Genomic DNA, 6,000 nt, shown 5'->3' with positions numbered 1-6,000 from the left:
CCCAGAGTACTTAAGGAAGTGGCCCAAGAAATAGTGGATGCATTGGTGATTATTTTCCAACAGTCTATCGACTCTGGATCAGTTCCTATGGACTGGAGGGTAGCTAATGTAACACCACTTTTTAAAAAAGGAGGGAGAGAGAAAACGGGGAATTATAGATCGGTTAGCCTGACATCAGTAGTGGGGAAAATGTTGGAATCAATTACTAAAGATGAAAGAGCAGCGCATTTGGAAAGCAGTGACAGGATCGGTCCAAGTCAGCATGGATTTATGAAAGGGAAATCATGCTTGACAACTCTTCTAGAATTTTTTGAGGATGTAACTGGTAGCGTGGACAAGGGAGAACCAGTGATTGTGGTGTATTTGGACTTTCAAAAGGCTTTTGACAAGGTCCCACACAAGAGATTGGTGTGCAAAATTAAAGCACATGGTATTGGGGGTAATGTATTGACGTGGATAGAGAACTGGTTGGCAGACAGGAAGCAGAGAGTCGGGATAAACGGGTCCTTCTCAGAATGGCAGGCAGTGACTAGTGGGGTGCCGCAGAGCTCGGTGCTGGTATCCCAGCTATTTAAAATATACATCAATGATTTGGATGAAGGAATTGAGTGTAATATCTCCAAGTTTTCAGATGACACTAAGCTGGGTGGCGGTGTAAGCTGTGAGGAGGCTGCAGGGTGACTTGGACAGGTTAGGTGAGTGGGCAAATGCATGGCAGATGCAGTATAATGTGGATAATTGTGAGGTTATCCACTTTGGTGGCAAAAACATGATGGCAGAATATTATCTGAATGGTGGCAGATTAGGAAAAGGGGAGGCATAATGAGACCTGGGTGTCATGGTACATCAGTCATTGAAAGTTGTCATGCAGGTACAGCAGGTGGTGAAGAAGGCAAATGACATGTTGGCCTTCATAGCTCGAGGATTTGAGTATAGGAGCAGGGAGGTCTTAATGCAGTTGTACAGGGCCTTGGTGAGGCCTTATCTGGAATGTTGTGTTCAGTTTTGGTCTCCTAATCTGAGGAAGGACGTTCTTGCTATTGAGAGAGTGGAGCGAAGGTTCACCAGACTGATTCCCAGGATGGCAGAACTGAAATCTGAGGAGAGACTGGATTGACTGGGCCTGTATTCACCGGAGTTTAGAAGAATGAGAAGGGATCTCACAGAAACATATAAAATTCTGATGGGACTAGACAGGTTAGAATCAGGAAGAATGTTCCTGATGTTGGGGAAGTCCAGAACCAGGGGTCACAGTCTAAGGATAAGGGGTAAGACATTTAGAACCAAGATGATGCGAAACTTCTTCACTCAGAGAGTTGTTAACATGTGGAATTCTCAACCGCAGAGAGTTGTTGTTGCATTAGATATATTCAAGAGAGGGTTAGATATGGCCCTGACTGCTAAAGGGAGCAAGGGTATGGAGAGAAAGCAGGAAAGAGGTACTGAGGTGAATGATTAACCATGATCTTATTGAATGGTGGTGCAGGCTCGAAGTGCCGAATGGGCTACTCCTGCACCTATTGTCTATGTTTCTATGTTACGAGACCCTGTCTCTGTTTATATTACCCGAGACCCTGTCTCTGTTTATATTACCCGAGACCCTGTCTCTGTTTATATTACCCGTGACCCTTCTCTGTTTATATTACACTAGGCCCTGTCTCTGTTCATATTACACTAGACCCGGTCTCTGTTTATATTACACTAGACCCTGTCTCTGTTTATATTACACTAGACCCTGTCTCAGTTATTACTGCACTAGACCCTGTCTCTGTTTATATTACACTAGACCCTGTCTCTGTTTATACTGCAAGAGGCCCTGTCTCAGTTTATTGACTCTCGACCATGTCTTAGTTATTGCGGCACGAAACAATGTCCACAAATATTGGAAATGGTTGGGGAGGAAACAGTGAAAGTAAGAGTCAGAAAACACAAGACTGGAGACAGAAATAAAGCAAATTTCGCTGGATAGTTGCAAGTGTTTCATTCCTTCCCAACCGAAGGACATAACCAGTGAGAGAATGAGAGATTTATTAACCTCACGGCAGGTATAGGTACAGCTTCACTTTTACCATCACTGGCACCAATTATCACACACGGAGGTAAATCTCAGGAGCTTCTGTGTGATGGTGAGGTGATCACTGGACAATAAAGCGCAGAGACCGGTGGGGGGCTGCTCATTATCCTCAGTGTGATTTAATCCCCTTTCCCACTGAATACTGGGGACAGACATGGTCACCTCGGTAATGGAATGGTCAGTGTGACATCACTTTCTAAACAAGACCACACAAGACAATGGGTTATCAATAAATGGTAAATGTATTCCACAGTCTGCAATTACATTTTACATAAAAGGAAATAAAATGCTGGAAAAGAATTGCTGAAGATAATAATTTATCTGTGGTATTGACTGGCAAACATTAAGAATGATGTGTTTTGTTTACACACACACAAACATATATATATATATATAGCAAAGATTCTGTGTGTGCGCTTTTCAGTTGTTCTGCTACACCAGATGTATACATTTTTTGTGGACTTTTGGACCCTGCGGCAGCCTATCCGGCGGTGCTTGCTGGGTCAGGATATAAAGAGACTGCGCGCTGTTCCTCCTCCCACTGCCTGGGGGAATGGGGCAGATATTTAAAGCGGCAGCGACTCCCCTTTCTCTGTCTATTTATAGTTAAAGGGACAGTCCAATTTATCTTGGGGTGTTGGAGGACTTCACGAACAGAGCTCCCATTAACAGTCACTCCCTTCTGTACTGTGCAGTGATTGTAAAGCTGTCTATTTCAGTGACTTGAGCCTTTCTAAAATGTCTCACTGTTTTTGATGTTCCAGTGACGAAGGTTTCGATGAAAGGTGGAATAAAATTTGTTTCAAAATATTCTGTTCTAACCCTCCCCCAACCACCCAAATTTTAGAACACTTTGCAGTACTGACTGGGAAGTTCCAAAGTTCGATCTGTGATCTGGGTTGTTAGTTGATCTCAGCCAAGAAAGCAGTTCAGGAATTATAATTGTCCTCAGTACCACTGGGCTAAATATGAGTAAAAATCAGCCAGTGTCCCTACTCTTCATACCGATCCAGTGAACTCAACTGGGAAGTGTGTGGATGTCATTTGAGGACAGGATTTGAGGCTGTGATGCCTACCACAGTGGAAATCCTGCTGGCACTCACTGAGTCGACTGATGGTGAGGCACTAGAGGTTAACTACTGTCTGTGGAATTGCACTCAGCCAGATTCAGCATTTTCTGGAGATAATAAATCTCGGACGATGAAAGGAATGTTGAATTTAGACAGTGAGGATGGAGGGAGAGTGTCTAGAATAAGGAATTTACAGCTTAGGAGGGACAGAATGTTCTGTAGAATCTAGAATTGTCTGTTCTGAATTTCTATCCTGTATTTAAAGTAACAATGTTTGTAACCACCATTTATTTGCAGGGTATTAGAAGGGGAGGATCTGCAGCTGGGAAACTCAATCCAAACATCGCCTCAAGATTTGACAGATTCCCGGATTGATCAGGATCACCTTCTCATCAGCCTTTGTAAAAACAGCAATCACAGCGGGGAGAAACAGGACACATGTTGTGTGTGTGGATGCACCTTCAACCAATCGTTCAGCCTGTGAGACTCGTGCACCCACCTGACTCAACACTGTAAATGTGGGGACAGTGGGAATGGATGGTGTTGTACATGGAAAGTGATTCAGTCGTTCATCTCACCAACTGACATTCGAGGAGTTAGATAACAGACTTTCTCCTGTGAATATAGAGCTGGTTTATTGGGCCGTGATGTGTTTACTTATTCATCTTGTTGACTCTAAACAGTCGCCAATTATTTGACGTGATCAGTTTTTATGTACATATTTTTAAAAATACATTTGCTGAGTGGTTTCAAATTTAAATTGAAACCAGGTTTGCAGGCGAGATGCTCCATTCACACATCGAAGGTAAGTGAGATGCTGTGGGGCACACGCTAAGTCCAGTATCTGAAGGTAATTAACAGACTGGGTTTTATGTTTAGTAATCCTGGGCGTGTTATCAACACCTTCCCTGGATACCAAGGCTAAGGGATCAACTCTGGAAGGTATGGGAAACTGGGACTTGCCCCTGAGAGTGACCAAAGGTATAAGAACTAAAATAATCCAGAGTTAGAAAGGAGAAAAGGCCCAAAATGGAGCAGTTGGTAATAGGACATAAATCAGTCTCCTCTTATACTGGAGACATCAAATATCGACACACTCTGTTATTTGAAATATCAAATCATTAAACTCCAGCCCAGTTATAGGGGTTATTAACATCAGCAGAAACAACCCCCAACTGACAGAACTAACACGATTCAGTCAGGGTGCGATTAACAGCAATAACAGTAGAATCCAACTCCTGCAGTCACTTGTGAACTCGTCGATATCTCAGCAGGTGGGATGACCGAGTGAATCCCTTCCCACATATAGAGCAGGTGAATGGTCTCTCCCTGGTGTGACTGTGATGATGCATTTCCAGCTTACAAGGTTGGTTCAGTTCTGCACCCGCTGTGCGCAGATTGAGAATAAAATCAATGAGCTGCTCATTTTCTCTGCTGCATACTGGGCCTTATGTGCTGGCCCAATAGGGTGAGCCCGGGCTGGCCCAATAGGGTGATGTAATGACCAGAACTGTGTGAGTACTCCAGCTGTGTCCTAACTAGTGTTTTACACAGTTCGAGCATAACCTCCAGAGGGAGGTGGGAGTCTGGAACTTACTGCCTGAAAGAACAGTAGAGGCAGAAACCCTCATCGTATTTACAAAAATACTTGGATATGTACTGGAAGTGCGTTAACCTACAGGGCTACGGACCAAGAGCTGGAAAGTGTGATTAGGCTGGATAGCTCTTTTTCGGCCGCAGACATGATGGGCCTAATGTCCTCGTTCTGTGTTGTAAACTGCTATGATTCCATGTCACCAATCCCCTCCTGTCTGATATAATGTTGTGAAGCACAGTGGAAGGCCAGAAGATTGTGAAATTTTTAGAAACCAGCAAAGGACGACTAAAAAAAATGATAAAGACAGAGAAGATAGCATATGAGAGCAAACTAGCAAGAAATATAAAAACAGACAGTAAGTGCTTCTACAGGTATATAAAATGGAAACAAGCAGCTAAAGTAAACACTGTTCCCTTTGAGGATGAGACTGGAGAATTAATAACGGGAAACACGGAAATGGCAGAGATTATGAATAAATATTTTGTATTGGACTTCAAGGTAGAGGACACTAAAAACATCCCAACAGTTGATAATCAAGGAGCTATTGTGGTGGTGAGGTGGGGGGGGGGACTTAAAACAGTCACTATCACGAGAGATAAAGTACTCAGCAAACAAATGGGACTAAAGCTCGACAAGTCCCCTGGACCTGATAGCTTGCATCCTAGGGTCTTAAAAGAAGTGGATGCAGAGATACTGGATGCACTAGTGGATAGTGGTTGTAATCTACCAAAATTCCATGAATTCTGGAGAGGTCCCAGCGGACTGGAAAACTGCAAATGTAACACCCCTATTCAAGTAAGGAGGGAGGCACAGAGCAGGAAACCATAGACCAGTTAGCTTACCATCTCAGTGGGGAAAATACTGGAGTCCAGCATTAAGGAAGTAGTAGCAGGACATTTAGAAACTCATACTACAGTCAGGCAGTCAGCATGGTTTTATGAAAGGGAAATCATGTTTTGACAAATTTGCTGGAGTTGTTTGAAGATGTAACGAGCAGAGTGGATAAAGGAGAATCAGTTGATGTTGTATATTTGCATTTCCAGGAAGCATTCGAGAAGGTGTCACACAAAAGGTTACTGCACAAGGTAAGAGCTCAAGGGGTTGGGGGCAAGATATCAGAATGGATAGAGGTTTGGCGACCTAACAGAAAACAGAGTCAGCATAAATGGGTCATTTTTCGGTTGGCAAACTGTAACTAGTGGGGTGCCGCAGGGATCAGTGCTGGGGCTTCAACTTTTTACAATTTATATCAATGACTT

Source organism: Pristiophorus japonicus, unplaced genomic scaffold (genome assembly GCF_044704955.1).
Source record: "Pristiophorus japonicus isolate sPriJap1 unplaced genomic scaffold, sPriJap1.hap1 HAP1_SCAFFOLD_705, whole genome shotgun sequence".
NCBI classification, from domain to species: Eukaryota; Metazoa; Chordata; class Chondrichthyes; family Pristiophoridae; genus Pristiophorus; species Pristiophorus japonicus.
Note: the sequence above shows the minus strand (reverse complement) of the source record.